Raw genomic sequence first — 18769 nt, forward strand, 5'->3', positions numbered from 1 at the left:
GAAACTGACAGATTTCAAGTTGGAGCTAAGAATCAGTACTATTTTGAGAGAACCCCTCGCTTTATTCATCCCTGATGACCCTTCACTTAACTCGCGGATCAGTTCTTAACATCTACGCGACCAATATGGTTCTAGAGTACCTTTGCAATTTAACATTGATAGGCAAGGAAATACAGAATACTGATATAATCTCTCATTTGCCAGAAGCTTAATTTCGAAATGAGAAGGCTTACCAAAACTTACAAACATTTAGAGGAAATTGTACTATTCCGCTTTTTGTCAACGTTTTCCAAACTAACGCTTGATACGTAGCTCATGGCAAATGATTTGGTTATATCAACTAAGTTGAATTTCAACCTAGTTCATAAAACCAAATTACCTTGTTACACCCCATCGATGCAGCATCACAGTTTCTTGAGAAACTTCCCCCCTTTATTCATGGCAAATGAAACATTGAACTTCTCAGAATGTACTACTCTACTCTTATCTGAAATTGGTACGGCTACGACAACTTTCGTGTCAGCATTTGCTTTTCGTGGAAAATTTTTATCCTGCTTATTTCGATCCAATAGGTTTGCATAGATTGGTTTTGTATGAGAAATCCCATTTGCTTCGAACAGCCCTACTTACACCTAAAATAACACAGTGGAACATACCTTCAGTGAAGATCGCAGGAGAGAGGTCAATTTTAAACTCCGTTTTCACTTCGCCATTGCTTCGTCATTCGTCCACACATTTAAAGGACATTTAAAAGATGTTTTAAATGTCTCTTCCCAAGCGTGTCTTACCTAAAACAAGAAATTATAATAATGTTTATGATGATGAAATGGTATACAACTTTAAAGTGCCCCTGAGACGAAAATTGACCGATTTATTTTGGGTTAATTTGCTTACAGCGTGTTGAATTGGGTCAGGTTAAAACCCTTTTTGCCATTAAAAACTCAAAACAAACCTTCGACGACCAATTCTTACCGCTTCAAAGTCGTCCAAAAATCGTCCGCCATTCCTGAAAACATGTTCCAGCCGAGCTCGCAATCGTACAGCAGAAACCGTTATCATGACGTCAAGGGCTCAAAAATCTATGCTTTGCTTTGTTACAACTCTCTTTGTTAGCTGCACAGAGAATCATATATGTTACTTTTTTGAGAGCTGTTTCGTTGTCAGTCGTGAAATGTCGACGTTCTCTGACGATGAATTGTCCCAGAAATCATCTGAAGCTTTCGAGGATAGTTCTGCTTCGGTAAACGATGAATTTTTGTCATGCAGGCACAGACTCCCATGTGGCTTTTGTTGTCGCGTCGCTTTATCACCTTCAAATTGTATTTCAATGTGTTTGCCTCGATGCACTTGGTCAATTATCTCATTAACCCTTTCGTGTGTGTTTTTGACTATTTCTTCTTTGAGAGGTTTGAAGTAAACTCTGTTGTCGAGTTGCATTTTGGCTTCTGTTTTTTTTCTGTCTTATTCACGATGGCTGTTGTTGAGACTTCTGTGAGGTTTAAGAACATGTCCACGACCTGGCCTACTTGAGTCACTACGAAAAGTAGAGGTGTCTGCGCACGAAGCAGGTTTTCTTCCGGGTTTTGATGTTAACATTAGTGGATTGTCAGTTATTTGTAACCTTTAAGAGCGGCTATTACACTTCTCTCTGATACTTACCACGAAATTGATTGTTGACCCTCCCCCCTTTCCTTGCCCCACCTTTCAGTAATAATCTGCACTTTTGCAATTGAGCAACTCCTAAGGTACATCTCGACGAAGAGCTAGATATATATACAGTAGACAGCTAAAAGAGATTACATATCAAATGTAAGGAGACAACCTCGGATAAAATTTGTAAGTGGGTTCTGTACACGTGTCAGGTTTTCTACCATTTTCTTTTTCCTTGTGCTGAGAGGAGATCAATATATCATCGGCTTATTTGTCTTTCGGTGAACCAGCGACTATCGCGGTTGCACGTTAAAACTCCTTGGCTGCTTACCGTTTAATTGGATTCGTTAAAAAAATCAGCCAGTTAAAAAGTGATATACAATCTTGTCGATGTAAGAGTTTCAGTCTCAAAGTTGTATGCGTCAGGTCTGGTAGGGGGGGGGGGGGTTCGGACCCCCCGGACCCTCTCCCTGGATCCGCCACTGAGCAGGTCTTGATTTATCTACGTGCCATGTCCACTGCACCTTTTTTTTCCTTCATAACGAGTAACTTTGTAACTTAAAACTCAGCTGAGCCCACTACGCCCGGCACAAAGTCAAAAGATCTTGGTTTGAATTACAAAGACCCACATTAAGAGAGTAAAACAAACAAGTACACTTGGTGTGGCATTCTTGTTGCGCAAGTAACAAATCACGCAATGGAATCCTGGATGTCCTACCGGCGTCCAAATCTTAATAGTATTGCAGCTACTAAAAATAGAAAGGAAAGTAGATAATGCACCAATTGCAATGTGACCCGTAGAAGAACTGAAGGCTCAACAATATGATGACTGACAGTTACCTAACATGTGGTATAGAAGTACCTCAAAACCCCATTCATCTGTGCGTTTTCAGCATTTGCTTGGTTGGCAAAGAAGGTAAGTCACCCGTGGAGTCGCAACAAAGTATTTGTTATTTACGACTTCCCATCCTCTGGGAGTCGTTGGATCTTGCACTATCGGACACAATTCTCACCTACGACATGCTCACATATTGAGTACACATACAATGAAATATATGAAGTTCATACATTTTGAACTGCGGTATTAGATACATATGGTGCACGATCCTCGCAGTAGATAGCGCTATTTAAGCAATAGCGAAAATCAGACCTGAAAAAAATCAGGCCTGTACGGGATTCGAACCACTGACCTCTGCGATACTAGTGCAGCGCTCTACCAATTGAGCTAACAAGCCAACTAGGAGCAGGCCGTTAAGTTGATTCGTAATAAACCCGTGAAAGTGATAAATCAGATACAATGAAATATATGAAGTTCATATATTTTCACTTTCGGATCGTATCTGATTTATCACTTTCACGGGTTTATTACGAATCAACTTAATACCCACTGACCACACAGTCAAGCGTCTTCAATTGTAAAGAAGTCTCTATTTTATTGAACTAGTACACAAACACCCTAACAAAATGGCATTTCTGAGTGGTACATAAGAAGTATTCTCTTCTTCACCATTCAACGACGACTGCGGCGAAAAACCAATCAACCTCCACGGTCACAAGTATACTTTTCAAGCCAGCATCAATCTATATCTTTTTTTGCAGGATTAAGGAAATGAACTCAGAAAGGAACCGTGAAGTGAGTAGTAAAAGACCCGTGTAATACATTTTCTCATGTATGTCTGTATATGGTACACGGCAAGAAGTTGCCATCAAGTGTTAAATTGTAGCTTTCGAAGTTGCGACGAGCTCACTTCTCTTAATGCTGAGAGACGTTCCTAACTATAACTACGATCGTTTGCCATGCCAGACATGTCTAGTATTTCTGAACTGACAGCGATCACGTTGAGAAATCGTTTGTCTCTTCACTACTAATTCTAGTTTAAAACTCATCAAAAATTGTTGTCTGTCTTGACATATCACTTGGGAAGACACTTATAAATAAATAAATAAAGACTTTATTTTACGAGGGTAACACATAATAGCATAGCTAATAAACTTGTGGCCCTCACTCAGAAATAATTACAATATAAAAACTAGTATAATACAATATGAAAATAGAAACTAATATAATATAATATAATTACAAGATAAGTAAAGAAACTAATAAAATGTATGAATATATACAATATAACTAGTAAGAATGGAAAAAATGAAACTATACACAAAAATGACTTAAAAATTGTTGCTACGAAAAAATATTAGTCCACATATTGTGCTTGAAGCACCTTATGCTGTCCGCCATCCGTATGCGTAGTGGTAACTCGTTCCAAATTTTGGTTCCGGTGACGAGAAAGGAGCGCCCACCTTCAGTTTCCCTGTTATATCTGGGGCACAGTACATTAAAGTACCGATTTTAATTGCGCTCAAGGAATCAAATTTTCGATTTACGATGTATAAACAGCAACTGTGATTCCGCCAAACTTCTCAAAATTTAACCAATTTTGTTGTTGTAATATCCTTTCAGGCAGATCAAAGAGGGTCACCAACTAGGTAGGGAAATTTTCGTTTGTCATTTATTTTATTTATCAGTATAGAAGTAGTGAGAGGCAATCCAACTGCTGTGCGTACTTCGAATTTTTGCGCATGGAAGCAGGAATTGAGCTTAACGTTCACAAAACAACACAGTAAAGAATTATAAAAACACCTAACATCATGAAGAAATGGTCATCTTAAGTGCAGTTGAACTTCTCGCGTAAAATAATCGAAATTGCAGATAAATCGACAAAGCATGAAAGTGTCTCTAGCCAGCAAATGCCGAGGAATTCTGTTTCAAAGTCAATACAGCGAAAATCACATAAACAACAACTCACGATTTTTAAAACTGCACAACAGTACTGTCTCGAGCTAACTGATATCTATCTCTAAAAAGCACTAAACTCTATAAAGCAAAACAAATGACCAGGCTACATCCCGTGGTTGTATCAGCATTTTAATTTATCACCTCCCAATATAGTTCTCTTAATTCCTCTATTGACTGCCACACATTTCGCATAAAGTCATTCATGAAAATGTATTTTGTAATCAAACATGTTAATGTTATCAAACATGTCATCATGTAATCAACATGTGATCAAACAGTCATGTTAACGTCGAAACGTCGTCGATTTTAGCGTTCAATAGCTTTTTATCGTTTTTAAATTTTACAATGTTATCAAGCAACGTTTTGTCGCAAGTTTTTATCGTCAAATGTTAAACATCAGATCCTAACTGATATTCATCTATGTTCCCATCTCCAGTCTGTTTGTCAAATTGTTAAAAGTTGTATATAGAAAAAACTTCTTAGACACACAGATATATAAGGGTGCTATGAGGCACTGTGCATGTGAATTGTCTTTACCTACACACCAACACATTGACCCAGTCTGGGATTAAATCTACACCCTCTAGACTCAGAGACCAGGATGCTAACCATGAAGCTCCAGAATTTCCCACAATAACATCTTACACTTAACAATAATTCTCATTGGCATGTTCATTTGCCCAGAAGAACTCTTTACAATCAACATCCATTAAATATTTTGGTTTCTGTGTGATTGGCCTGAATGCATCATGCGAGAGAGGGTACCCAAGCTAAATCTGGGGAACACCAAAAGTATTCCCCAAGTCTGAAACCTTAGGTTCAATATAGTGAGAGTCTTGTAGAAGACATAGCCTTTTCATTCTCTACTCTAGCAAATTATTCAAAAATATCTGCATACGAAATAGTATTGTTAATTCATACTGCATACATTTAAAATCAAGCAAGGGGTGAGGAAGGAGATCATGGAGATGCATTTCTGAGGATTCATTTCATGCCTCTCGGAAAGTTTGTTAAACACAGATTACCAACAAATCTAATTCTACTGCTTTTATCTCTGTAAGGGAATTACATTTTGGACATCCCACATTTTAGAAAACCTGTGCATTTGTATGATAAACACATCCTAGCTTAGTCTAGCTACCAGTAAACTATAGTTATGAGAAAGCTTAATAGTGCAAAAAAATTTCTAAACATGGCAGTTGTACTCACTGTGTTCATGTTCTACATTCTTCCAGGCCTATAAGGGTGGCGATCGCACCTCATGATCCAATTTTCCACATTGAGGAGGTAAACTCTGGAAAAACAATGATAACCCCTTTCCGAATTTATCATGAATCAATGAGACTGGGGGTAATTTAAGGAAACTATCATCAAATTATTAATAATACAAATGGGGTTCCTTTGATTTGTCTGCACTTTAAATAACCATTAAGCTAATCTGGAGAAAAAAATAAGTATATATCCAACAACTCTAACCCAAACAACATAGAGCACTGTTGACCCACTATTGTCCCACAATTGTCCCGCTATTGTCCCACAATTGTCCCACTATTGTCCCACAATTGTCCCACTATTGTCCCACTATTGTCCCACAATTGTCCCACTATTGTCTCACTATTGTCCCACAATTGTCCCACTATTGTCCCACTATTGTCCCTCTCTAGAACCCTGACAATTATCCTTGGAGTAGACCTGCTTAGTAACAATGACCCTATCAAATAGGCATTTCAAAGTCTCTACCACTAAACAAGATATTTTTTTATTATTTTCAAAAATAGTGCATTCCTGATGAACTTTGATCCGGAGAATCCCGGATATGAAGAATGGAAAAATATTATATATTATTGTCATGTAAGCAATAAAAGTATTTTTATATTGTAAGAAAGATGTCTCACACTTTTTTTTGTGAAAGACTGTTTTGCCTCAGAAAAATTAAAAATTTAATTAGGGTTGTAGTCTGATGCAGCATGAAAATGTATTTGCCTTCTTTGAAGAGGTAATCCATAATCACAACATATTTCCGAGTGCAGCCCAAAGCTTTCACATGGAAATAATTTGAACATAAATATTTACAAAGATGATGAAACATCCCAACCAAATCACACATATTACAAGGGTTAAATACTCAGAGCAAAGACAAAACTTAAACAAAAAATTATCAAAAATAATCTGACAAAAAAAGTATTAGAAAAAAATAAAAAGAAAGAAAGAAAGAAAAAAAAAAAAACTCAGGACATAAAACAAATTTTTTTACAACCACATTAAGTGTTTGAATGTTTGATATATCCACATAATTCACAGAACTGTACAGGAATGTCACTCCTGAAGCTGTGGTGTGGCCTTGACATTATTTGTACAAACCCCATTTAACAAACAACCAAGTTTTTTTGGAAAAATCCATTTTTCAGGATTAAGCAATCAAATAGGTCTATTTAATGTAAAATCAGGTGAAAAAGTTAGGGTTAGGGTATCTTTTAGGGTTAGGGTTAAACCAGCTTAAAAGCTGAACTGGGCCAGCCTGTCTCATATCACAAATAAATAAATGAACTGACTGGGTGGGTGCCCCAAGGGAAAAAATCTGAATCTAGTGAATCGTGGGTGTGAACAAACAAATTATAGTACACGAGACTATTTTGTTCTGTGACAAAACAAAATGGTGTGATTCATTGATAAGATTTTGAGTTAATGTTCCCTTATAATTGAAATATATTTTATTGGAATGCATGTACTAAAATACAAGTATATTGAACATTTTGCCAATTACAGTAAGCCCTTGCTGCAAATCAGCAAGAAAAAAAACAACGATTAACTGATGACGTAGGAGAAAGTAGGGTCAGGCTTGGCCAGGCTGCATGCAAAAAAGTTGTCTAAGCATTCATAACTTTAGGTATTGAAAATTTGCCCTCATTTGTTTGTAATTACTCCTCCAACAGCTTTTTGAGGTCTTTGGCAGAAGAGACTAGTTCAATCTGCTTCATTGCTGCAGCTTTCTCAAATAAAGCAAACAGTTCTGCCTTTTTTTTTCCTTTGCTGCCATGATTCAGCTGAATGCATCTCTCGCACTAGTAATTTTGCACTCTCCCACATTTAATTTAGAGAAATTTTCACTCATTTTCACTACTCCAGCAGATGAGAGCAACTTTGCACTTAGCCTTGTTCTTATGCTGTAATTTCAGCACCAGATCACTAAACTGCGCAGACTCAGTAGTGGCCTATTACAACAGTGACAATCTTTATTTGTACTCCCTTGCCTTTGTTGAGTTAAGAAACAATTACATTGAAAATAAATAGAGTACTGGCTGTCTGGAATAACCACAGGGGGTTAGCAGAGCCAGACAGCCAGTAGACAACAACATTAAATCAAAATAGATTAATGGTCAGCAAGATAGCACAAATACACACATAAAAAAAGGAAAAGAAGAGGAAAATGCTATCACTAAGCTACTAGGGAATTCTGAAATAATTAGATTTTAAAATATGAGTATAAAGTATTAGTATAAGGAAAGCATACGTGTAGTAAATATGACAACCAATAACATTATATACATAATTAGTATAGTTTCAGAGCTGAACAAAGAGTTTCCAGCAATTTGATTGGTCGTCTTATATGACGCTATATAAACCGCTCCACGCGGTTTATATACAATGTTAAGCTAAAATGTTAATAAATGTTACTAAAATGTTATGATTTTAGAAATTTCCCTGTTGTTCAGCTCTGAAATTATACTAAAACAATTATTCACCTCAGGTTCGGTGAATATTGTCAAATAATCCCCGAGACGAAGTCTCGGGGATTATTTGATGATATTCACCTCGCCTTCGGCAAATAATTGTTAATTATAAACTATAAAATAACTTATATCAAGGTTCAAAAAGGTTGACCGAATTTAACGAAAGAATAGTTAACCAGATAATTTGGAAAAGAAACAACTGAAATCTGAGATAATATGAATACATATATCTAATAATCATTAACAAGATCACATTTGACTGATTCCTTAAATTTTGAGAGAGAAAAGGATTCGGAGTTTCCATTTACAGAGTTCCATGCTTAGGACCCTTAAATTTTAGGTAAAGCGTAGAACATATTCAAAGCACTTCTGGTATTGCAGTTGTGTCTTTTATCAACTTGCGTAAAGAAGGTATCAAAAACAAATGGTAGACACCCTTTTAATTTTAAGCTGATGCGTACGCTTACCATATTTGTAAATTATGGTATATTGGCTCATATACCATAATGGCTAAGCCAATAAAAAATCTTCAATTGCATTATCCAATGATCCAGTTTTTAATAATATAGGTTAAGCAGAATGTCTTAATTCACATAATAATGCAGTTTAGAAAGAATATCAATATTCTGTTTCATATTTTTAGCAATGCAGCTTACATGGCTTTTCCATGATAAGTTAGAATCTATTAAAAGACCTGATACCTTATTGAACACTCTTGGTTTGAGTTTATGCCATTTAAGGAGATTGTCATATTGAAGGCCAATTTTCTTTGTGGAGGGTGGAAAATGACAAAATTAGGCATATCAATATTGAGTGACAGTTTGTTAGTACTCAACCAGGTATGGATAACTAATTTATCGTTCAGAATGGATTCAAACACTTTTAGATTTTTATGCTTATAAAACAGATTGGCATCATCTGCAAACAAATGACAGTCTAGTATTTTAGAGCAGTCACTAATGTCATTAATATACAAAAGAAACAATGATAGGCAAAGAACTGAGCCTTGAGGAAAACAACAAGAAACAGGTTGAAGCTCCAACTCAGTATGCCCCAGGGTAACAAACTGGCATCTGTTAGTAAGATATGAGGAGAACCAATCTTTTGTCACTCCACAAATGCCATAGTGATCAAGTTTTTCGATTAAGATGTTATGATTAACAGTATCAAAGGCTTTACTGAAATCCAAAAATGTACCACAAGAAAATTCACAGCAGTTACTTGCATGCTGTATCAAGTCTACGATGCTTAATAGCATGATCAGTAGAGTGCCTTGCATGGAAACAAGACTGCTTGCAATAAAGCACTTTTTTCTTTTCCAAAAAATCTAATATTCTCTTGTGCATCAATTTTTCTAATAGTTTATTGAATATAGATAGAATAGAAATGAGATGATAATTGTTTAAACTTGATTTAAGGTTCTTTTCAAAAACAGGGGTAACTTATAATAAGCTATTTTAAAATTCATCTGGGACAATTTCAATAGAAAGGAGGCAATAAATATAACTTCTAGAGGTTTGGATATAGCATGTTTAGTAGCTTTTAGAATATCAACTGGGATGCTAAAGAGCAAAGTAGACTTGTTAGCTTTTAGGCCAGTCATTTTATTTTCAATTTCCACAGTTGTAGAGGGAAATAAAAAGAAATTTTATTACACGACTTGGGCAGTCAGAGGGCCAATAACTAAAATCAACCAATCAAAATGCTCTATTGCTGGTCAATATTCTCTCAGTATTGGACCGGGCACTGTCCTGAATAATACTGCACTTGTGTCCCTTTGAACTTCAGTTGTATAATAAATCTCTTATTAACCAAGCTTGCTCAGGACCATACTGGAAGAATATCAGCCCTTGGTCTTTTTTGTACAGACCTCGCTGCGCTCAGTCCATACTGTCAAGACCTCAGGCCGATATTCTCCCAGTACGGCCCTTGCCCTTGGTTAATAAGATATATATCTTGGGATGGAGCTGTGAGATGCTGAGGGGGAGATTTGTTTACACTAGGAATACTCTTTATCAGATTATTTCCAATTTTAGCAAAAAAATTGTCAAAAGCATCAGACATAGACTTAGGGTCACTTATTTTGTCTTGCGTGTCGATTGTAAACATCCCTAAATCCGAGACTCTATGCTTAATGGTTAATGTCTTTCCCAGTCTTCTCCCTACCAACGTTGCGATGCCTTGCACATCACCAAACACGATCGCTTTGCACTCAAAGTGATTGTACCATTCTTTATCATTTTAAAAGACCAATAAGTTTAGAGGAAGATTTGCATGTTTGGGGTTGAAGTAGACCTCGAGGGAAATTGATCCAAGCTACCAAGTTGTGTTTCAGGCCAGCAAATTTTAGAGATCCCTAACCCGGTGGCTAGTAATGCAGGTAGATAGGTGTTGAACCCTCTAATAATAGTCGTTTTTGCTCACTTTTGGCAAGTGGTTTAATTTATTCCTTTAAAGTCTGAATTTTGCATGATGATTTGGTTGTAATGTACTTCTTAAAAAGTTTATTTTTAAAAAGTTAATTGAGACCCTTAATGCAGTAATTATCCATAGTTTAGATTTCATTTTTAACATTACATTAGGGTCAGAATTAACGTCTAATACATCTTCCCAATCAACTGACTGAATATCTTGACTTAGAGAAGATTCATTAAAATTTGAGTAATCTCTTAAATTGTAGTTCTTGACATTATTAGGTAAAGAAGAGTATTTTTTAACAATAAGGAAATTTGGTAGATGATCTGTAAGATCATAAACAATATTCCTACTCCCACTCTGTGTTCTCATATAAGGTTCAAATATTTATCTTCTTACATTTTATTTTCTCAGCAATTATTTCTATGGCGTTGTGAGTGTAAATATGACATGCAGAGGAACCTGCAAATACAACAAACTGATATTCATAGTCATTTAAAATATTCAGGTACACACGAGAGAATGTTTCTGGTTAATTTGTATGTCTTTTGCGCATGCAAACATCACTGAAGCATTGTATCACAAAATGGGTTTTGCAGTGGCCAACAGGAACCTACAATCATGACAAACTGATATCTCTAATATATTCAAATATTAATTTTCACTCCATGGATTGACTATGTTCCTTAAATGGTACATATGATATACATATGTTACTGGAGCACTGCGTAACAAAATGGTCTGTGTGACTAGGGACAAGAACCTAAAAATATAGCACTAGACATAGGGATTCCTTATCTGTGTGTATGTTCCATAACAGATCACAGATGACATTAAAATACAGTAAGAACCAAGAAATGACACATTAAGTGCAGTGAAGTGTCACAGATGTTTGTCATTAGGAACTAGTTAAAATGCTGGAGAATCTCACCTTCTCATTAATACTGATATGTATTACAAATTCAAATATCCATCTTTGAACAACGGATTCTGGGAAAATTTTCTTCAATCCTATAAATAAGCATGTGGACACATCGTTAAAAGATTGTGTGACAAAATGGACTGTGTGACTAAGGAGAGTAATCAATATATGATTCAATGATTTTCCTCACTTCTTCATACAATCACAAATTGATTTGCATACAGCTGCTGTGTCTGATGCTAAAAACTCAGGAACCAACCTACATCATACTTAGGATTCCAACATAGCCACAGCTAAACTCAGCCTTCAGAAACAAAAATAACAGCTACAACCATCTATAAACTTTTGACCCTCTTTTCTGAAGTAAAGTTATAAAGCTTAAATCGGAGTAACGATGAATAATGATTCAAAACACTGAAGGTAAAGGTTCGAATCAGACCAGCAACAGCTGGTGTCGTTATCGCTTCGCACAAAAAATTTGAGTGCTCATGTTTTTTGTCGTACTTTTTGCTTTGGCATTGAAATTAAATTCCTGGAAAGTAGTAGATCAGCAGATACATTTGCTGAATATTCCTCGACTACCAATTCTTACTGGGTCTTGAGTTGGAACAGTGGTGGCACTCCGCATTCTTTCACCCCATACGCTTTGATGCGAGCCCGCACATCGGAACGCGGCTTTAGTTAACAACGTTAAAACAATATGGCGGCAAATAGACCGTTCCATTTAGCAAATCTTGATTGATTTTGAACAGCTATATACTCAAGAACTTTGATCTCGGGTCAGAACACGGCTCAAAGCCTAGCAGAACTGACTAGTGCAACTCCGAATCGTTTTTGAAAGAAATTCTCAGGCGAAGAAATCACCAGCCTGCTTGCAGGCGGTAGTTTGTGTTTTCAAGCGCGTGATTCAGCGCGGCGAATATTCAGTCGCCATATTGGACGGGTGAAAGATCTGGTAGAAATTTTCCACCCGTCTAATATGGCGACCGATCGAACATTCGCCGCGATGAATCTCGGAGAGATTCAATCGAATTTCAGTACTTGTTCCAGGTGAGGTAGGCTTGAGTTATTTTCTTTTTTTCATTTTGTTCCATTTCTGCTTTACTAAGTTGGAGTTAAAGCTTCCGATTATGGAATCCATCTGACTAGTGTAAATTGCTTGTTCGCCGTTACATGCCCACGATTTCTGTCGGAAACAGTGCAGCGTTCAAAATTTACATTTAAAAAATAAATCGATTCACCAACTCATATTATGGCTTAATAATTTTGCATTCAATTGAGTATTTTTTTTAAGTAGTTTGATACTGTACACAACTATTTGGTAATAGGACTTTCTCATACAATCTGATGATAACTGTTCTCGTAATTTTGTATCAGCCTCATGCTAAGTGTTCAGTTAATTCATGATTACTTATCCAATTCTTCCTGTAATTGTGTTGTGGCAGATGTAAAAATGTGAGAAACTTACTGAAGGATTCTTTGATGTGAGTGAGATGTCATGCAATTTCTGGCTTTTAGCTTGATTTTTATACTGTAACTCAGGTAACTGCCAAGTGTTCTTTTCACAGTCTTTGAAGGAACCTCTTCATTCAATTCATTTTCCAACATTTTTAAGCTGCTGATAGTTAACCTGTTCACCACAATATTTTCCTTGAATTTAATTGGTTGTATTTTCTTAGTAGTTAAATCTTATTGGCCACCAAGAAGTAACATTTTTGGCGCAACTAACATTGATTGGTTCACTGTCTGATATGATAAGCTTTGTTACAATCAGATAGTTCTGGCATTGCACAGCCAAATAAGGCAATGGTTAGGGATGACATCGAGCATTTTGTTACTGACGCACTCTGTTGATCTTGAACATTGCAAATAACTGGTGACTTCATGTTGAATTGACTATTGTCTGGCTGATGTTGTTGGCTTGGCTTTGCTGTTAGGTACCAAAGCACTGGTCAACATGTCTGAGCTATTCTGTAATTTCTTTTATTGTGGCTCAACCCTGAGGATAATTTCTTTACCAATACATTAACTTTTGGTGAAATTGTCATTCATTTCTTTAATTGCAATCAGACTCCTCTAGAAGAACCTTCTAAATTTTGCTCATTCCTAACACAATGATTTGCAACACAATTGGTAGTAGCCCCCACCAAGGTGTCAATTCTGGCTCACTAAAGAATTTTTTTCTCCTGTGACAGAAAACTTTACAAAAACAAAACGGTGTGTTCAAATGACTTGCACATGGTGTCACAGAAGTTGAGCTGCACATGAATGTCTTGTAGTTTACCATAAATTTATCATATAAGGGGCAAAATTACTGAATTGTGATTGGTCAAGACAGAGGGCATTTTTTCTTAATTTTTGTAATTGCCCCTGGAAAATTTACTTGAAAATGAGTGGCTGAAAATCGCTTAGCAACGGCTGCCAAGGTAAAGAAATTTCTGTTTGTTTTGTAACAATGGCGTCCCGTTTTGTGCGAGATCAGTAAGAAAACATTTTGCCCCTTATATTATAAACAAGTAATCACATGGTTCCTCGTAAAATTAAGGATTCATATCACTTGTGTTTTCGGAAGTTGCAGAAATTGCCCTCGTCGCTGCGCGACTCGGGCAATTTCAGCAACTTCCGAAAACACAAGTGATATTAATCCTTAGCCTGCGAAGCAAGCCCTGGGGGAAAGGAGGGGGATTGGGGCGAGCGGAATGTGGGGAGGGGAGAGGGAGGGCTTGCCACAGACCCCCACTAACCAACGAAACGCCCCCTATTTTCATATTCGTATCGTCTTGCATATGTCAATCAGCGCCTCTTAAAATTAATAAAGGCTGATAGTTTCTAAAGAAACTGTTTGGGGCTGCGTCGGTGGGGGTAACGAAATAATTTGAATATATCAACAAAGTTGAAATGATAAATTGGCAGAAAATACCTTTAAAAGCACACACAACCCACAATTCCTCTATTCGCTCCGACGAAGGGCTAGCACTCGAAACGTCAGCTTTTATAATCGTAACGGTGGCCAATTTACCATTTCAACTTTGTTGATATATTCAAATTGCCTCTTGAAATTAACCAATCAGAAAGCGTCGTTAACGAGAGCTCAGTGAACCATGCAAACTGTCAAAACAACAACTAAAACTTGCTCCACGTGAGTGAGAAATTTCGGACGACAAGGAGAATCTGGTATCAAAATCTAAGAGAGGGAGAAAGCCAAAAGTTAATCCAGAAGACGTAGTTTGCCGGTTTTGTGGAGTAGATTTAAGAATTAAATTTGAAAGTGGCTTCAAGAGTTTTGTAAACATTTTTAATCAGAGTCAAAGGGAAGAATTTCAGTGTGTCTTCGCCGATCGCCTTCGAACGGTCGGTTTTCACTTCGAAAATAAGTCGCACATACAAATTATATACCTTCCTTGTGCAAGGAAAGCTAACAGTTTTTGCTAGTTTTATGAATTGTTGAGTAAGGCCGCTTCTCAATGTTCGGATTCCCGGGATTTTTCGTCGAAACGAAAGTTTTCAACACCGACAGGAAAAAGTCCAGGTAGAAATAGCTTGCGTGTCCGCTCCCCGGCACATGCAAGACCTACATCTAGCAGGGAAGCGTTGTTTGACTCGCCGACGAAAGGACAACCCTCAACTTTAGCGATGGATACAAATTTAAACATTGATGATTTGGATCCAACGTCCATCGGCTTTGCAATGTTGTGGTTAAGGGAAGTTTGAGAATGAAGACGCCATTCTTATCAAGATCCTGAGCTTGAACAAGTGGATGGCTGCCACGAATATTCTACTTCGACATCGATTCTTGAGGGCAGAACTTCTCGAAATCACCGTCGTCCGCCATTTTCTAAAAGGTAGTCGCCACGAAGACTGTTTAGTTCAAGGGTTGATTGACAACGTGTTGCTCTCAGCCAATGGGAATTTTTCGTCCATTTGAGATCGGAAATTTCGTTGGTTAGTGGGGGTCTGTGGCAAGCCCTTCCTCTCCCCTCCGCACATTCCGCTCGCCCCAATCCCCCTTATTCTCCCCCAGGGCTTGCTTCGTAGGCTATTAATCCTTAATTTTACTCGGCCCCATGCGATCACCTATACTTATCACACAAAGGAAACATGTAAACGATATGTTATGTGCGTTGGAGATTTTATTTTCATCATTTAGAATTATCTCCACTCAAAGTAACAACATTTGTCTCAAAAACCATTCAAATAACTTATGTAAATTATTCACAACAAATCGCTAAAAATTATCAGGCTCAGCGCTTTGTAGCAGAACTCAATGCACGTTATCCAAGCTGGCGGTTATTAGTTGTGTTCTGTTTTGTTCTGTGCGTAGTTTTCTCGAAGAAATTCCCACTAACCTTCCTTTTCATACACCACGTCACACATTTTACCGAGAAAGATATAGCATCTTTCGAAATGAATCGAAAGATGCATTCCAGAGGAAGAACTCAAAATAGACTTCCCTTATCTTTCAAGTGTGTAAAGAATGGTTGAAATATGGAAATCACTGTGAACAGTATGGCTACCTTTGTCTTTTTCGTCAGCCTGCAACGACTGCCTGGTGTTGTTAGCAATTTTGGAAGCTGATCAGCTGATCTCTCCATTAGAGGTAGCTGTGGTGGATTTCCGATAAGCATACTCGCCTTCGTCCACAATGGCAGCAATGGCCTAGGACAACACTCTTGAACGAAATTCTAAACGAAGCCTCATCCGGCAAATATTTGAAGAACTGAGAAGACAAAAACACGCTGTAGATTCTGCGTTAAGGAAATAAGGTGTTTTTTTCTAAGAGTCATCAGCGGATGACAAAGATAGAGAGCAATGGAACTACGACAACAGTTGGAAAAGGTTTGCATGTACCAACATTTCAGCCTTGCCACAACGCATGCCTCACCGTGACGTTGTCCCTCAAGTCCGGTTTAGTTTTGTATTCAAAAGAATCAAAAGAGCATGAAGTGAGAGCTAGCTTTGTTAATCAGGAGAAAGATTATAGACCAAATTGAATCATCAATTTCTGAGAAAAAAATTGATTTATTGATTTATTAATTTGTTATTCAGCTTTTCAAACTCAAAAACTGGAAGAAAGAGAGTTAACACTGGGAAGCCTTAAGCTCTCAGTCAATAAAGTACAGCGGCGTTGTTCTTTATCACTCCCGTAGGGGAAATATGAAAGAAAATTAATCATTCTAGAATTTGACCTACTTTCTCACTTGGGCGCTCCCTACGTGAGTGATCAAATACAAAACAAACTTTCCACCCCTAGACTTCATGGAGTCTCAAAAGTGGACTATACAAAAGATTATTATCAAGCGTACCTTTCGGCGAGTTTTTGACTGACATTGCTGCTACTTTATTATTAGTTAATGCATATTAATGAGTTGCTTGTTGCGCTAATCTTTGCCTAATTTTACCGTTTTTATACAAGGTTCTTATCAATAAAGATTTAGAAATGCAAAGACTAGCAAAAACTAACGATAAAAACCGACGTTTCGGTGTCATCATGACGCCATTGTCAAGGAGAAATAAAAAATGAAGTTTGTGGCAAGGTGTAACACTAAATTAGCATAAATATGTTACGAGCTAATTAAACAAATACTTTTGCGCGAATTGAATCGCTTTGACTTTATCTTGTTTACTACCGGTATCATTTTACATGTAAACAGTGTCGTTCACTTATCTTTCTGCAGTCAGCAGACTTCATTATAAACGTTGCTCTACGGTTATTTAGTATATATTACCAAAATATTTTCTGCATACCACTTGTGCGGGGAATAAAAAGGCGTTAGGGACCTTGTATGACTTATGACACTTCAAGGATAACAATTTCTTAGTCAGGGAATCTGGTATTTGTCTATCCACGAAGCCGTACGCCCTTAACTTCGCATTGCAGCGTACAACTTACCTGTTAATAAAACTAATCAAAGTAGCCCGTGTTTGACAAAGATGTAATGTTCAATTTAACCGATTGAATTAAAAGGAACTGATTGATTTTTGCGGTAATTTTTTGTGGTTTAAGAGTTCCGCTTGGAGCTCAAAGAAAAAGATGTCACTTGTTGAAGGCTTTCAATCGCTTGGTAATATTAAGAAGAAATAGAAGTTGGTTTATGAGAAGTATTTCTCATTGTAACTGAGGATCCCTCATTTTAGTCATTCTTAATAGCCTTTCATAGGTTTGCCTCTATGTAGAGATAGGATTTTGACGAAAAAGGTATTTAAGTAAGATCAGTTTCAACAACTGCCATAAATTTCATGTTGAAGAGATACCGAACAACTCAATAGTACGGTGATCATAGTAGCAGATGAAGAGTGACTACCTCCATCAACCAATGCGGATCTTGAATCTTGACATAGAGATAGAATGTAACAGTTCACAAGCAGTATGGAAGAGGAATCCATAAATGTTTGGTGCTGTAGATTTTCGTTGAAAGTAAACGTTGATAGTAAAGAAGTGGATATAATACAGATCCTATCTTTCATATGTTCTCCAGGAGTTTAACGTCAGATAAAAAGGCCTACCAAAAGTTAGTATATCAAGAATATGTAGAACTATTCCTTTCTATGACAACATTTGCCAAACTTAAACTCATGCTAGCTTATGGCAAACAAACTGACCCTGCTCCTGTGAAACTCACAGATTTTAAGTCAGAGCTAAGAATAGATACTATTTTACAAGAACATCTCCACGTTTCGAGGTAGAGCCAAGACTCGATTATGTATCATGAAGATCCCTCGTTTCAGTCATTCGTAATGGCCTCTCATAGGTTTCCCTCTATGTAGAGATAGGATTGACGGAGGGTTATTTAATAAGTAAGATCAGTTCTAACATCTGCCATAAATTTCATGTTGAAATGATACCAAACAACTCAATATTACGGTTATCACAGTGGCAGAAGAAGAGTGACTTCGACTACCTCCATCAACCAATACGAATCTTGAATCTTTACATAGAGATAGAATGTAACAGTTCACAAGCAGTATGGAAGAGGAATTCATAAATGAAAGTAAACGTTGGTAGTAAAGAAATGGATATAATACGGATGTTATCTTCCATATGTTCTCTAGGAGTTTCAATCTCAGTTGTAAAGGCTTAACCAAAACTAAGAAAAATCAAGGAGATGTAGAACTATCCCTTTCAAGGTGAGCGTTGACAAACTTAAACACAACCATTGCTTTTGTAAAACTGACAGATTTCAAGTTGGAGCTAAGAATCAGTACTATTTTACGAGAACCCCTCACTTTATTTATCCAGGATGACCCTTCACTTTT

General features: G+C 37.0%; 1 protein-coding gene and 1 long non-coding RNA gene across 20 annotated transcripts in view; one reads left to right on the forward strand and one right to left on the reverse strand.

Moving 5' to 3' along the window:
- LOC148722458 (uncharacterized) overlaps window positions 1-18769 on the reverse strand; it is a 61502-nt gene that overhangs the window by 41754 nt on the left and 979 nt on the right. For 6 of the 18 annotated variants that reach the window (XR_015992825.1, XR_015992821.1, XR_015992823.1 and 3 more), the window contains exon 1: window positions 657-5650. The gene's annotated coding sequence lies outside the window, so the exon portion shown is untranslated. The other 12 variants (XM_088737102.1, XM_088737101.1, XM_088737093.1 and 9 more) reach the window with 12 other exon arrangements.
- LOC148722462 (uncharacterized) lies at window positions 12192-17503 on the forward strand. 2 transcript variants are annotated; one of them, XR_015992828.1, is made up of 2 exons: window positions 12192-12570; window positions 16048-17503. It is a non-coding gene; the product is annotated as an uncharacterized LOC148722462 (long non-coding RNA). The 2 variants fall into 2 exon arrangements; XR_015992827.1 differs by having other exon boundaries at window positions 12196-12565.

The sequence above is a fragment of the Stylophora pistillata genome, chromosome 10 (genome assembly GCF_964205215.1).
Source record: "Stylophora pistillata chromosome 10, jaStyPist1.2, whole genome shotgun sequence".
NCBI classification, from domain to species: Eukaryota; Metazoa; Cnidaria; class Anthozoa; order Scleractinia; family Pocilloporidae; genus Stylophora; species Stylophora pistillata.